Source organism: Mandrillus leucophaeus, unplaced genomic scaffold, assembly GCF_000951045.1.
Source record: "Mandrillus leucophaeus isolate KB7577 unplaced genomic scaffold, Mleu.le_1.0 Scaffold169, whole genome shotgun sequence".
NCBI lineage: Eukaryota > Metazoa > Chordata > Mammalia > Primates > Cercopithecidae > Mandrillus > Mandrillus leucophaeus.
Genome location: NW_012101687.1, coordinates 4,445,969 through 4,463,222, shown reverse-complemented (window position 1 = coordinate 4,463,222; position 17,254 = coordinate 4,445,969). Strand labels below are relative to the sequence as shown.

Below are 17,254 nucleotides of genomic sequence, written 5' to 3'. Positions count from 1 at the left end.
AATGTCTGCATATGCATATCAAGGCACAGCACTTTTCCTTAAAACTTATTCATGTCACACAGAACTTTATTCATATGTCTTACTGCTGACTTTCTCCCTACAATGATCCTATTATCCTGCCACTTCCTTTTCTTTAAGATGGTAATTATCAATAAATACTAAGGGAACTCAGGGCCCACTTTTTCTTTCTCTATACTTTGTCTCTGTGTCTCATTTCTTTTCTCAAGTCTCTCGTTCCATCTAACGAGAAACACCCACAGGTGTGGAGGGGCAGGCCACCCCTTCAAAATATTAGCGGTATTAGTGGTGACAGTGGACAATCTTGCTTTATTCCTAATCTTAGAGAAAAAGCTTTCAATCTTTCTCCACTGAGTGTCATATATGACCTATATATACATATATATAAAGAGACAGGGTCTCGCTATGTTGCCCAGGCTGGGGCACAGTGGCTATTCACAGGCGTGATTCCACTACTGATCAGCACAGGAGTTTTGACCTGCTCCTTTTCCGACCTGGGCCAGTTCACCCCTCCTTGGGCAACCTGGTTGTCCCCCACTGTGGAAGGTCACCATATTGATGCCCAACTTAATACAGACAACTGATCAGCATAGCGCACCACAGCCCAGAACTTCTGGACTCAAGTGATCCTCTTGCCTCAGCCTCTGAGTAGCCAGGAATACAGGCATGTGCCACCATGCCCAGGTGACCTTTATTCGATTGAGGTGAATTCCTTATCTACCTATTTTGTTGCTACTGTATTAATCCAAAATGTTGGTCCATAGTTTTCTTGTTGTATTTTTGTTTTCAGTATCAGGGTACTGCTATAAACCTCTCTCTCACTTCTACTTTCACTGCATTCCATAAGTGTGATATGTTGCCTTTTTATTTTCATTTATTTCCAGATAGTTTCTAAATTCACTGGTGTTTTCTTCTCTGACCATTCATTAAGAGGGCACTGCTTAGTTTCCACAAATTCATGAACTTTGTTTTCCTTCTGCTATTGATTTGTTGTTTTATTTCATTGTGATTGGAGAAGATACTTCGTACGATTTCAATCTCCTTAAATTTGTCAAGATTTGTTTTACGGCCTAACATGTGGTCTATCTTGGAGAATGCTCCACGAGTACTTAAGAATGTGTATTCTGCTGTAATGAGTGGACATCAGTTAGAGACAACTGATCTACTGTTGTTCATGTCTTCTGTTTCCTTGTCGATCTTCTGTATGGTTGTTCTGGCCACAAATGGAAGAGGAGTATTATGTCTCCTGCTATTACTGTGTTGCTGTTAATTTCTTCTTTCAGTCCTGTCAGTGCTTCACCTATGTGGGAGTTCTAACATTAGATGTGCATATATTTATAGTTGTTATACGTTCCTGATGAATGGACCCTTTATCATTACATAACATCCTTTCTTGTCCTCCTGACAGTTTCTATTTAAAGACTATCTTGTTTAATATTACATATGGCTACCCCTGCTCTCTTTTAGCTTCCTATTTACATGGAACTGTTTTCCATCCCTTCACATTTAGATTTTGTGTGTCCCTAAGTCTAAGGTAAGTCTCTTGTAAAGAGCATATAGTTGGACTTTTTTTTTTTTTTTTTTTTTTAATCCATTCAGCCAATCTATATCTTTAATTAGTGTTCATCACATCTACCTTTAAAGTAATTGCTGATAGGAACTAACTCACTATTGCCATTTTGTTGTTTTCTGTATGTCATGTAGCTTTTTTGCCCCTACTTTCTTCCCTTGCTGTCTTTTTTGTTTTGTTGTGTTTTTTGTTTGTTTCTTTTGTAGTGACATGCTTTGATTCCCTTCTCATTTCCCTTTGTGTATATTTTGTAGGTATTTTCTTTGAAGTTACCATTGCAATTACATAAAACACCTAAACATTGTAACATTCTATTTGAAACAGCTAACAACTTCATTCACGTATAAAAACTCTACTCCTTTACATCTCTGCCCCCCTTCACTTTGTAATTAATAACACAATTTCCTTTTTTTTTAATAATGAGTATCCATTAACTCAAATATATAATTACTTTTTACACTTTTGTTTTTTGTATTCAAAACCGGTACCTGGGCATGGTGGTGCACACCTGTAGCCCCAACTACTCAGAGGGTAAGGCAGGAGGACTGTTTGAGCCCAAAAATTCAAGACCAGCTTGGGCAACAAAGCTAGACCCCACCTTTAAAAATAATAAATGATAAATTCTATGCTAGAATTAAATGTAATTTACACACCTACATTACAATATTATAGGTCTGTATATATTTCTATGCATTTACCTTATCAGGAAGTTCTGTGCTTTGAATATATCATCCCATTCCCTTCTAGTCTGCAAGGTTTCTGCTGGGAAATCTGCTAATAATTAAAAGCCCTCTTGTACATGATGAGTGCTTTTCTCTTGCTGCTTTCTTGATTCTCTGTTTTTGATAGTTTATTATGATGTGTCTTGGTGTGGTCTCTTGAGATTTATCTTTGCTGGCATTTTCTTAGTTTCTTTTATATGTCGGTTTCTCTCATATCTAGGAAATTTTTTTGCTGTTATTTCTTTAAATAGGTCTGTGTCTTTTCTCTATTTTCCTTCTGAAACTCCCTTAATGTGGTTCTATTTGATGGCGTCCCATAAGCCCCTTAGGCTCTCTTCGTATGTTTTCATTCTCCTATGCCTCAGCAATTTTGAAAGTCCTGTCTTTGAGTTCACTGATTTTTTCTTCTGCCTTTCCAAGTCTGTTCATTCCCTATAGAGATTTTTTTTTCCATTCAGTTATTCTTCAGTTGCAGAATTTGTTTGGTACTTCTTTACAGTTTCTGTCTCTTTGATGATACTCTCAATCTGTTTATCCATGATTTTCTTGGTTTTGTTTAGCTATCTATGCTCTATTTTAATTAAGCATTTTTATAATGGTATTTCTTAATTCTCTGGCACCTCATTTACCTCCCTTTATTTCAAGTTGGTTTGTGGAAATTTAATTGGTTTCTTAAATGTGCCATGTTTCCATTTCTTTGTTATGTCTCATTAATTTTTGTTGGGATTTTAGTATTGAAAAATCAGCCATCCCACCCAGATTTTCTCATCTCGTTTTCTATATCAAAGACTTTCTCCATTCAGCCTGGCTAGAGATTCTAGAGGCTTCTTAAGCCTTTTCTGGGAATGCATCCTCTTTAGGCTTGTGTGTGAATTCTGCTTGAAGAGGTCTGCGGTTCTAATCAGAAGTTCCCCTGCAATACCGTGGCATCTTGGGTGCTATAGCAAGTCATGGAACTGGAGCTTCGCCTAGTGTCTGTCTGTGGTACTGCAGACTCCAGAGCAGTTTGCTCCCAGAGATTACAGCTGGTTCCCCGTTGCTGTTAGTGCTCAGATTCAGGTAAAAATACAGAAAGCAGTCCCTCAGCCAGGCCCCCAAAACTTAGAATGTTGGATATATGTTCTATATATATCTGTTCTATATATGTATGTTCTATATATACCTTTCCCTCTGCAGATAGAAGTTTGAAGGTTTCCTCCCAATTGCTCCACGCTGTGTAGGGGTTGGGGGGCTGGGAGGCTCTGGCAAGCGACAGGTCGCTGAATTTACCTACCTGGATTTGATGCCGTTGATTTTAGTCTCACCTGTGGTAAAGCAACCTGTAACTGGTTTCTGGACTTCTCACAGAGGAATCTGGTCTATCATTGTTAAATTCATTTATCCATAACAGAAGAAGGGTCTTGGGCTTCCTGTTCCATCACCTTGCTGACATGCTACAGTACTCTTTTAAAGACCATTTCTGGGATGGGCACAGTGGCTCACGCCTGTAATACTCACACTTTGGGAGGCCAAGGCAGGAGGATAACTTGAGTGCAGGAGTTCAAGACCAGCCTGGGCAACATAGTAAGACCTCATCTCTACAAAATTTTTAAAAATTGCCAGGCTTGGTGGTGAATACTTGTAGTCCCAGTCGCTTGGGAGGCTGAGGTGGGAGGACTGCTTGAGCCCAGGAGGTTGAGGCTGCAATGAGCCATAATCACATCACTGCACTCCAGCCTGGGTGACAGGACAAGACCCAATCTCCACAAACAAGCAAGCAAACAATAAAACTGTTTTCACTATCTCCCCTCTTATTCCCTCCTCAGTTCACTCAAATCATCCTTTTGTCCTCACCACTCCACTCAAACCATACTACTCAGCCACTAATGAACTTAATTGTCAAATCAAATGGTCAATTCAGTCTTCATCTTAGTCAATCCTTCAGTAGTATGCCAGACACTTAATGTTTCTCCCTCTTTTATGAAACTTTGCTTCAAGGCCACTCAACTCCCCAACTTTAAATTTGTTTCTCTTTCTCTCAGCTCTCTTACCTCACAGGTTGTCCCCTCAGTCTTCTTTATTGAGTCACTCTAATTTTCTCTATCTTAAATATAGAACCCCAGGGTTCAGCCTGCTGACCTTTTAACTATCATTCTCTCAGTAAGCTCATCTGGTCCCACTGCTTTAAATACTATTTATACACCCATAGTTGCCACAATTCTTTTTTTTTTTTTTTTAAGACGGAGTCTCATTCTGTCACCCAGTGGCGCGATCTCGGCTCACTGCAACCTCCACCTCCTGGGTTCAAGCAATTCTCCTGCTTCAGCCTCCCGAGTAGGTGGGACCACAGGTGCCCGCCACCACACCTGGCTAATTTTTTTTGTATTTTTAGTAGAGACGGGGTTTCACCGTGTTAGCCAGGATGGTCTTGATCTCCTGACCTCATGATCTGCCTGCTTTGGCCTCCCAAAGTGCTGGGATTACAGGCTTGGGCCACTGCGCCTGACCCTATACTTCCCACAATTCTATCTCTAGCCCTGACACTGACCTTGAATTCCCAATATGTATATTCCAAGGACTACTTGATGTGTCCACTTGATGGTCTGTTTTCTCAAACTCAACATACCCAGCATGAAATTTTTGATACCTACCCCCTCAAAAGTTTCCACCCCATTCCCCAGTCTTCTTTCAGTATTAGATGACTTATTTTTTCCTTCATTTTCCTAGTCAAAAGCTTTGGAGATCTTTTTTTTCTCATATTCACCTATACAGCAACAGATGAAGTTAGTTTTACCTTAAAAATAAACTTGGAATCTTTGTTTCCACTGCTATTACCCTAATCTAAGAAACTATACTTTTCTCTCTTACCCATATTAAAGCCTTTGCTTTAATTCCAATTGGTCCACCTGCTTCTGGAATTGTTCCCTAACAGCTTATTCTTCAAATAGTAACCAGTGATAAAATATAGGATTATACCTTATCTGCTCATATGCTTCCAAATTTTGTCATTCCCATATAAAGCCCTACAAAATCATGTCCCCAAATATCTTCTTGAACCCATTTCTGGTCATTCTTCTTTTCCCTCATTCTATCAGCCTTTTGCTGCCTCAATTACACTTTAGGGCACTTGCACTATTACTTCTGCGAGAATGTTTTCTCTGGCTGGCCACCATGGCTCACACCTGTAATCCCAGCACTTTGGAAGGCTAAGGTTGGTGGGTCACCTGAGGTCAAGAGTTCGAGACAAGCCTGGCCAACATGGTGAAACTCCATCTCTACTAAAAATACAAAAAAATTAGCCAGCATGGTGGCGGCCACCTGTAATCCCAGCTACTCAGAAGGCTGAGGCAGGAGAATCGCTTGAACCCGGGAGGCAGAGGTTGCAGTAAGCCGAGGTCGTGCCATTGCACTCCAGCCTGGGCAACAAGAGTGAAACTCCATCTTAAAAAAAAAAAAGTGGTTTTCTCCCTGATAGCCACATGACTATCACTCCCTTTCTCTTTTCAGTTCTGTTCAAATCACACCTTATAAGGATCTTCCACGACAAACATATATAGTAATACCTTGCTTCATATTGCTTAATAATTTTTAACACAAATCGATATATTTGATCACTGTCTGCCTTTCCTGACTATAAATAATCTTCAAGAGATGAGGGATGTTATGTTATATTCACGGCTATGTTCATTTTGGCACCTGGATATGCGACCAGAATATTTGTTAAATGAATCCTACCTGAAGAGATACTAACTATATCTTATCTGATTCAGATCCCATGACCTCACATAAACTCTTCTTCCAAGACATAAGACATCCTGAATACTGCAGCACCACCTCTTTTTGGCTAACCCTGAAAAGTGCATATATGTGACAGCCCAAAAAATGAAATTCCTGAGCTACATCTTTTCTAAGTTATCTCTATAAGATTCAACAAGATCTCAGACATAGCAGATTGGAAGCCCTACAGATTGAGCAAAATAGCTGGGTTCAGTGGCACGCACCTGTGGCCCCAGCTACTCAGGAGTCTGAGGCAGGAGGATCACTTGATCCTAGGAGTTCAAGTCTAGCCTGGGCAACATAGTGAGACCCTGTCTCTAAGAAGATTAAAATATTCACTGCTTCATGCAAATATTAGCTAATCTTGAAGTGGAGTTTTTAGTTTGACCCTAGCACAGTGCCTGACATCCAATGGGCAACTCAGTAATTCTGAATGAATGAATACACAGAACCCAACAGTACTTAAGGTTTCTCAAATACTGGAAGACACTATTCATCATCACCAAAATCCTGGCTTCCCCAACACATCTTGGCAAGCTGTCATGTAATGGTAGTTGCTTTCAACAATGTTAAGGTTTAACCTGTCCTAGAAAGACTATGGTTCTGGTAATCTCTACCTTGGCCAATTTCTCCAGGAAGCAGGCTCCAATTGAGGTCATCATTCTGAGATTTGAGAGCTGTTAGGACTCTAAAAAGTATTTGGAAAAACGAGATACCACACCACCACAAGGGCAGAAATGGTTTGGCACAGGTAGATTACCACTAGGTGCAAACATGTCAGGAAGATATACAGGCTCAGCAGAGTGGCCCCAAGTTGCATGGAATTCTACAGCTGTCTGCTTCATAAGGGAGGATGACTGTTAGGTCCCCATTCAGGTACATTAATTGTACTGATCACTATGTCCCAATCAAGACAACAAATAGAGAAATTTTTGTGTGGCATCAACTGCAAATCAAAGTTTCAAACTGTTTACCTTGTTGTGGACCTAGAGATACCATAATTGGTAACTGAAGTCCTCCCAACCCCCAGTCCAGTACTTGGGATGCTGGTGACCAGGCCCTTGGCTTTGTCCACCTGGTGCTGTATGAAGACTAATTTTATGGCTATCTGGAGAGAAGTGGTGTTATATGCTCACTTCTGATAAATATAAGCCTTATACTCTCCTTTGATATTATTTGAAAGAAAATATATCAAAGCAGTAAGTTTCAAAATATGCTTTTGCAAACTACATGTTCCTCTCTCATGTTGAGATTCTCTGATAGAGAAGACGACTGTTTATAACATTAACTATTTGTTACTTCCATGCGCTCACTGGACTATCATCTCCTACTTCAAGTAAAATGTACTAAAACAAAATTTCAGATAATATAAATAGAAAATTATTTAAAAGTAGTATTTGTCATGTTTTTGGAAAAATACCTAAGCATTATTTTAAATATTTTTTACTACCACCTTCTAGGTATGATGGTCAAACTCTAGAATTCAGCTAGACATACAATAGTAAGCATATTTCTATCATTTTATTGATTATAAAATACATCATACTTGTGTATTAAAATACATACTGTCCAAAGAGTAAAAAGGCTTGGGTGCCAGCCATTCTGGTTGGTTACAGCACATTAGATGCCCTGTGAGACCTCCTCCTTGATTACATCCCTGTACCCTCCTGCTCCTAGAAAACTATGCTGAATTAATAATGGTTTCTTACGTTGCTTTTCTAATATGTCTCTAAATGTTAGAATCTCTAATATAAATGGAATACTGTGTGAATTCATCTGTGACTTGCTTATTCCAGTAAAGAAGGTTTTTTTTTTTCTTTTTTCTGAGAGTTTCGCTCTGTTGCCCAGGTTGCAGTGCAGTGGCGTGACCTCGGCTCACTGCAGCCTCTGCCTCTTGGATTCAAGCAATTCTCTGCCTCAGCCTCCTGAGTAGCTGCGATTACAGGGTGCCTGCCACCACATCCGGCTAATTTTTGTAATTTTAGTAGAGACGGGGTTTCATCATCTTGGCCAGGCTGGTCTGGAACTCCTGACTTCGTGATCCACTGCACTTGGCCAATGTTAAGATCTTTTTATGTTCATGTGTATAACTAGTTATTACATTTTCAGGTTCCACACTATTTTATTGTATGAATGTCCTACTATTTATTCTATTGGTGGATATTTGAGGTGTTTCCAGTTTTCTGCTATTACAAATGGTGTTGCTATAAACATTCTTGTAAATGTCTCCTAGTGTAAAGATATGAGTTTCTCCTGGGGATATATGCACATTTACTTTACCAAGTAATGCTAAACTAGATTCCAAAATCGTCGTATGAATTTATACCCCTTCCAGCAGTATTTTACCTTGCACCATATACTAGCCAATAGATTACATTTTGAACATTTTTTCCCCAATATTGTAGGTAAAAAATGGCACCTGTGATTTTAATATGCACTTTCCAGAATAAAATTAAATTTTATTTCATGTATTTATAAACTTTCTTCTGTGAAATGTCAGTTCATGTCTGTTGTCCATTTAAAAAAAATTTTCTTTGGGGCAGATCTGTTTATTACTAACATGGTGCAGTATAGTTTTGGCAAATTTAATTGTTTTAGTTTCTCAGTGACAATAATAATACAGATGGTCAAAAACAGGCAACAAAATCTCTTTTCTAGTTCCTTTACCTGGCCACCATTTTAAAAACACAAATTCTTCATATATATAGATATATTTATGTATTACTGTATGAAAACACATTTTAACAGACTTCACAGGTCATTTAAAGCTTCAGTTTATAGTCATTCATGTGAAAAATTTCTCCATGGAATGTTCACTTAGAATTCCTCACTGGGATTCCAGTGTTCTGTTAGAAATACAAAAGTCCTTCTTCAGTGCAGTGCTAGACGTTTTACCTTTGTTCATCACAACTTCCATTCAAGGGTTTCCTAACCTCACTTTTGTATCTTCATTTTTGTTTGCTTGACTGATTTCCTTTAGTATATTTTCAGGTAAGGTAGGTTGATACCTGTATAAATAATTGTATACACGAAGATGATAAACAAGGTATCCTAACTCATGCATAGTTGTAGAATCAACATAGTGAAAAGAAACTGCAAGATCAGAACAGCAACCAGGACTCTCTCGAGGAGGGTAATAGTTGTAATTCCAGTGCCAAAAGGTTCTGGGTAGATAACCTTTAATTAAATGTTCCGGCACAAAGGGATGAAAAGTTTCTTTTCCAGTGGTATCTCTGGAATCTCCTGCTTCTACATTTATAATTTCCATGCATCTCCCCGCGCTGTCTTCAATGGAGGAACTAAATGTACACTTGTCTTGTTTTAAATGCATCAACAAATCTCTTCAAGGCTTCTTTGCTTAGTACATATTCTGCACCTCCACTCAATGTAGTCCTGCTTTACATAGGGTTTTAATTTTCTCCCAAAGTAAATGGGTCCTTCAGGGTCATATTTTGAAAGAAGCCATCTCAAATTGTCTAGTATGACATACGTGTCATCATCTGCTTTCAAACACCAATCAGCATCTTCTAAATAATGTTCATGAACATACTGAAAAGCTTTGTTTTCCAGTATGGCTGATCTCTGCCTTCTTTGGTTTTCAATCTCACAGTAGTGAAGTCTTTATTTCCTTCTGAACTCATAACAACACTTTGTGACAATGCTAGGCCCACATAACTTTGAGGCCTTTTTCTCTAGGTTTTAAGGGCTTGTCAAAACCCAGCAAAGAATTTTAACTTTCTGATAGAGGTTTTCAGCGATGTGGGTGTTCTCATCTTTCTGTTGGCTAGAATCTGCATTGAAGTTCATTTGTCCTTCTAGATGATTGTGTCATTATCATCTGAATGCCTCGCATGAGAATCATCATGAAGCGTATTAGGCTGAGTGCCACCCTTTTCTCCCAACAAAATACTCAATAGCTGAGAACATTAAAAAAAACCAAAAAATCCTATTGCCGATCCACAGAGGAAGGCTAACAAATTCAGCTAGGATTTAGAGGCCATTTCCCGAAAGTCTATTTCTCGTATCAGCCGTGGCTCCTTCTCGCTCCTCCTGGGGGGCGGAAAGGAAGACGACTTGGGATCGGCGACCTTTGGTTCTCTGGGCAGCCGCAGAAGTGGCTCGCGGCCACGAGCCGAAACCGCCCGCTGCAGCCCAAATAATTCAGCAGCAGCGGCGGCGGCCCGAATTGCCCATTTTTCTATTGGGCTTCTATTGTTCTCATGTATGTATAGTTTATTACGTATTCGTGATAAAAGTCCTTTGTCAATTATCTGTGTTCCAATATCTTCTCCCAGTCTGGGACTTTTCGTTCCACTCTTTTAATAATCAGTTCTTAATTTAATCAAATTTATCAATCTTTCCCTTTATAATTTGTACTTTTATGTCTTTATTGTACTTTTACATCTTACTTTTATGTGAACCCAGCATGATCACAAGGTCAGGAAATCGAGATCATCCTGACTAACACGGTGAAACCCCGTCTCTACTAAAAATACAAAAAATTAGCTGGGCGTGGTGGCGGGCACCTGTAGTCCCAGCTACTCCGGAGGCTGTGGCAGGAGAACGGCATGAACCCGGGAAGCGGAGCTTGCAGTGAGCTGAGTCTTAAGAACTCCTCCAATCCAAGGTCATACAACTATTTCCTATATTTTATTCTTAAGAGAGTCTGGTTTTGCCTCTTACATTAAGTCCACATTTAATCCACCTGAAGTTGACATTTACATATGAGATTCCCATTCTATCATAAATCTAGTTTTCATAATATGTGGCTTCTAGTCTCTGTATATTGTTCCATGGTCTATTCCTGCATCAAGTCTCTATTACCTTACTTACAATACAGCTTAGTATCTGGTAAGGCAGGTCTCACTCCATCTCCCTCTCGGTTATCATTTGCTTTGGAGCTTCCGTATAAAATTTAGAACCAGACAGTCATATTCAGTAACAAAAACAAACTTCTTGGGATATTATTCTGATTTGCATTGATGTTATAGATTTGGGAGGAGCTGTCACATTTAATGATACTGATTCCTCCTGCCCAACAACAGAAATACTGATGTCAACAATGCCAGTCTATAGAACACACCTTCAGGAGCAGATGTCCATTGATTTGGGTCTATCTTAATGTCTTTCAGTAAAGGTTTAAAACTTTCTACAAAGAGAACTTTGCACACCTCTTATTAAACACTAGTTACATTATATCTGGCTTCCAAACTGACTTTATATTAATTGATCTTGCTAAATTTTTAAGTCTATTAACATTATATGTAGATTCTTTCACAATATATGTATCACCTCATATCTTCAAATAATGACCTCTAAGAATCAGTTCTACTGTCATATTCTCTGGGTTGGCTTTTCTGACTCCTAACGTGGATCAATGCTCTGCTACTGAATCTTACGATATCTTACCTCACCTGTAAACGAGGAACACCAATAGTACTGTTTTTAACACTTACATGAAACAACATATGGGAAAGTGACCAGCATATATTAGTCTCTTCAGTTCCTTTCTTTCAGACAGTCAATTGTTTTTTCTTTGTATGCTCAAGGTATTTTGCACATTGCAATCACTTTGAGTTACTCAATGAATGAAAATTATTTCATTTCCTGGCTCCTAAAAAAACAGAAGTAATATTCATTGGCTTTATATCTCCTTCCTGAATACCACACACATAGACATTCAAATGCTATATACATATATATAAAATATATATATACAGCCTATAATATGTTTTGACCTAGGGCTAAAAACAAAAAGCAGCATTACACAGCTAAATAAAATTAAGACCACTTTCTTACACCTACCACAAGAATTCTATTCAGAATGTTAAGATACTATAAATTTCCTCAAAAAAAAAAAAAAAAAAAAAAGTTAAATGTATTCTCAGGCCAGGGGCAGTAGCTCATGCCTGCAAACCCAGCACTTTTGGGAGGCTGAGGAGGGTGCATCACTTGAGCCCAGGAATTTGAGACCAGCCTGGGCAACATGGCAAAATCTGCCTCTACAAAGAATACAAAAATCAGCTGGGTGTGGTGGTGCACACCTGTAGTCCCAGCTATGCGGAAGGCTTGAGCCCAGGAGGTTGAGGCTACGATGAGCCATGATCATGCCACTCTACTCCAGCCTGGGTGACAGAGTGAGACCCTACAAAAAAAAAATAACTATTATCTAAGGATTCTCTAAGGTGACAATCTAAATGCAAAATAACTTCTTTTTAAATGACTCTCATTGTGTGCACTAAGTAAACTTAGAAACATTTTCAGTATAAGAATGGAAATTAAAAGGGTTTGATTTGATTAGCTGACTCCACCATAATAGTCAAAATAGTATTAGGGTAATTCTGGTTTGATAGATTAGAAAAGGATCTTTCAAATCTTTCTTGGTTCCTATATCAGATCTTCAGTTCCTGGGTCTGCCCTTTACTGGTTGTATTAATGAACTATTTCTTCAATTATTAAAATGGAATTACCAAATCATTATTTACTGATTCATTTTATATATATGCCTATCTCTAGATGGAAGCACACAACATTTAAAAATATTTCAGCCACTGTAACAATCAAGAAATAGTTAAAAATAAGATACCCAATTTCCACCACTAAAATAGATTTTTTTAAAAGCACTAGTTATTGAAAAGAATGTGGAGAAATACACATTTTCACATACATTGAGGGTAAAAGTAAATCGGGGCAATTTACTGTGTCAAAAAACTCAAATATTCATACTCTGAATCAAGCACTCCAAGAAATTCATTATTGGAAAACAGGTATTTGCACTAAGATTTACCTATAAGGAAATTCATTGTAGCATCCTTTATAATACTCAAAAACCTAGTGAAATAACCCGAACACCCAGTGGCAAGAACTGGTTAAAATTATGTTACAAGTTGAAACAGCAGGTAGCCATTCAAAGTAGTTTAAAGGCACAATCTGTCAATCTTTGATGTGCATACAAATCACTGGGGATCTTGCTCAAATGTAGGTTTTGATTTCACATGGTACATTCTGCACTTGTAACCAGTTCCCAGACCAGGTGATGCCAATGTTGCTACCCTGCAGACCATACTTTCAGGAGCAAACTTAAGAGCATTTAAGAAAATGTCAATACTCTAAAAGCCCTCAGTTGGCCCCACATAACCTAACTACATTCTCTCTATAAAACTGACTTAGTCACACAAAATACATCATATCCAAGAACTCATGCTACTAGTAATGTTTAGAGCCAGCTGTGTTTATTTCTAAACAATGTCAATGTAATTTTGTCGTGATTTCATCACAATATTATGTAAACCAATGAAACACTGAGTGCAAAAGAGAATTGGTTCGATGAAAACTAAGTTTACTCTGGCTTTTCTTTTTTCTTTTTTTTTTTTTTTTGAGACAGAGTCTGGCTCTGAGGCTGGAGTGCAGTGGCCGGATCTCAGCTCACTGCAAGCTCCGCCTCCCGGGTTTACGCCATTCTCCTGCCTCATCCTCCCGAGTAGCTGGAGTTTTTTGTATTTTTTAGTGGAGACGGGGTTTCACCGTGCTAGCCAGGATGGTCTCGATCTCCTGACCTCGTGATCCACCCGTCTCGGCCTCCCAAAGTGCTGGGATTATAGGATTGAGCCACCGCGCCCGGCCTGGCTTTTCTTTTTGAGACAGGGTCTCACTGTCGCCCAACCTGGGGTGCAGTGGGACAATCTTCACTTGCTACAGCCTCGACCTACCAGGCTCAGGCGATCGATCCTGACACATCAGTCTCCTGAGTAGCTGGGACCACAAGCCTGTGCCACCACACCCAGCTATTTTTTGTATTTCTGTAGAGATGGGGTTTCACCATGTTACCCAGGGTAGAACTCCTGAGCTCAAGCGATCCACCTGCCTTGGCCTCCCAAAGTGCTGGGATTACAGACATGAGCCACTGTGCCTGGCAAGTACTTTGTGAAGTCTCAATAAAAATGAGCTGCTTTAAAAACTGCCATTGACAATGAAATAACCACTTGTCCCCATTAGGATGACTACTATCAGATAAAAAGAAAAGCACAAGTATTGTTAAGGATGTACAGAATCTACAATCCTCATGCACTGCTGGTGAGAACGTAAAATGGCATAGTGGCTGTGGGAAAGTTTCACGATTCCCCAAAAAGTTAAACATAGAATTACCACTAGCCAGCAATTTCACTCCTATATACCCAGAACTGAAAACAGGGACTTAAAAGATAGTTGTACACCTATGTTCATAGTAGCATTATTCACAATGTTCAAAAGGTAGAAACAGGCTGTCCACTGACAGATGGATAAACATGTGGCATATATGTACATAAAATGGGATGATATTCAGCCACATATTGACACATGCTACAACATGAATGAATCTTAAAAACATAAGTGAAATAGCCGGGCGCGGTGGCTCACGCCTGTAATTCCAGCACTTTGGGAGGCCGAGGTGGGCGGATCACGAGGTCAGGAAATCGAGATCATCCTGGCTAACACGGTGAAACCCCGTCTCTACTACAAATATAAAAAATTAGCTGGGCGTGGTGGCAGGCACCTGTAGTCCCAGCTACTCTGGAGGCTGTAGCAGGAGAATGGCGTGAACCCGGGAAGCAGAGCTTGCAGTGAGCTGAGATTGCACCACTGCACTCCAGTCTGGGCAACAGAGCGAGAGTCCGTCTCAAAAAACCAAAAACATACTAAGTGAAATAAACTAGACCCGAAACACAAATATTGTATGATTCTATTTATACGATGTACCCAGAACAGGCAAATTCAGAGACAGATGTACAATAGAGATGATCGGGGGCTGGGGATAGGGTGGGAATGGGGAGTTACTGTTTAATGGGTAGAGTTTGTTTGGGATGATGGAAAAGTTCTGGAAATGGATAGTGGTGATGGTTGCAAAACACTGAATGTATTTAATGTCACTGAATTGTATGCTTAAAAATGGTTAGAATGCCAACTTCCATATGCTTTACAATTTTAAACATGCTGACACAGCTCTTACAATAGTTGCTAACAAGACAGTGAGGCAGAACTATAATTCAAGATCACTCATTCAAATATTAACATTTGCTTGCCCCACACTGATGCAGACACTTGGGATTTAACAGATACTACAATAAGATTCTTGCTTTCATGGGACTTTATATTTGAATGAACAAGCAAAATATATAGTTAGGTTGTAAATGCTTGTGAAGAGTAAAGAATAAAACAGAGTTAAGGGAGGTAGCAGTTTCCATTCAATAGAATGGTAAAAACAAACCTCACTGAGATTCTTCTCAGGCAGCTATCTCCAGCATTCCAGTCAGGGAAAATGGCCCACACAAAGGCTCAGACACAAGATGATACCTCGCCTGTTTGAAAAACAAAGGCCAGAGTGGCTAGAATGGAGTGAGCATGGGGAAAGGTACTGGCAGATCTGGTCAGAGGTAAGAGGAGCCAAATTGGTGCGGCAGCTCACGCCAGTAATCCCAGCACTTTGGGGGGCTGAAGGAGGAGGAGCCTGAGTTCAGGAGTTTTGAGTCCAGCCTTGGCAAGATGGCAAAAAGCCCATCTCTACAAAACAGACAAAAATTAGCCAGGCGTGGTGGTGCGCACCTCCAGCTACTCAGGAGGCTGGAGTGGGAGAATTGCTTGTGATAAGGAGATGGAGGTTGCAGTGAGCCTGAGATTATGCTACTACACTCCAACCAAGGTGAGAGACTCTATCTCAAAAAAAAAAGGGGAGGGGGGGAGGGAGAGCAAATCATGAACTTTTGTCAGGACTGCAGCTTTACTCTGATAGAAATGAAGAGTGGGGCTGGGTGAGGTGGCTCAAACCTGTAATCCTAGTGCTTGGGAAGTTGAGGTGTGAGGATTGTTTGAACCCAAGAGTTCAAGGTTGCTGTGAGCTACGGTCATACCATTGCAATCCAACCTAGGTGACAGAGATCTTGTCTCTTAAATGAATGGGCAGCCACTGCAGGATTTTTAAGAAACAATATAGATTGAAAGCTATACTGACAACAGACTGTGCAGTGGCAAAGACAGAGAGCAACCCCAGCATTAGTAAGAGGTCCCAGGTATCTTCTGGTGCTAGAGACAAAGTATTTCCCTGTAGATGTAGAGTGTGAGGAGTCAAGAGTGATCTGTTTTGGGTCTACACAAATGAAATAGTATTTATATTCGCTGTTGGGTAAGCTGTGGGTTGAGCAGGTAGGTGGTACGGGAGAGGAGGGGCTGAAATATTAGCCCATCTGAATTGGAAATACAAATTTGGAAACTGACGGCATATAAATCCTACAGCCATGAGACTGGATAAGAGAACCAAGTGTAGAGACAAGTCCCCTCAAAATTAAAAGGTTAGGGAAAACAGCAAAGGAAACTAAAAAGAATATAAATTTGACTCCCTGCTTTTAACCTTTTCTATTAACCGATCAAATAACTAGTCTTGGCCAAATCTAATTAGAGGGCACGTTCTGTCCGTGTGTGTGTAAGCGGAAGAAACAACTATTAGAAGATAAATTACTGTAGATAACTTACTGCCCAGGTACGCGTAAGAGGTAAGAGAAGTTGGGCCATTCGTCTTTTAGTGTTCATTCATAGATGTAGTAAGTCAAGGAAAACATAAAATGGACTGCTACAGAAGTTTATAGGTAGGCAGTCTCTCACTGTACACAGACAAACATAGCATGTGTTTACAATGTGAAATATAAAAGGCTCAAGTTTACATACTTGGAGTAGAATGGGCTTCCAGTATCCTTGGATCAATTTCTGAGTTGTATAAAAATGACTTCATCAGAAAAGTGTTTACAATAGATAATCTAAGATACACCATTGTGAAAAGGCAGCCATCACTAAAATCCTTTAATAACTTATTAGCTCCAGTTTTCACATTCTGCAAATCACTTTTGACTGTATTCTTAGGTTAGATGCCTAGGAAGATTCTTGCATTTTGTGTTAAGGTAATTTTTTCCCCTCATTTGAGGAAAGTTGAAGAAGTCATGATGTAAAAACAATAATCTATTTCAGGGGGAATAAAGAGCTAAAGTGGTACACATGGCTGGTTCCTATATTGTACTGGGGAGGGGTCCAATTTCTAGATCAGTGCCAACATTTCCCACACGTTATAACCACCTACCTCATATCTAATATGACAGCCATAGTAACTGTGTAGGTAGAACCTGTAGAAGTATTTACAGGAGACTACAAGATACCACACTAAAAT

At 39.6% G+C, this 17,254-nt stretch overlaps 1 pseudogene; it reads right to left on the bottom strand.

Moving 5' to 3' along the window:
- Positions 1 to 8,499: 8,499 nt before the first annotated feature.
- LOC105537118 lies at positions 8,500 to 10,067 on the bottom strand (annotated as a pseudogene).
- Positions 10,068 to 17,254: the final 7,187 nt, after the last annotated feature.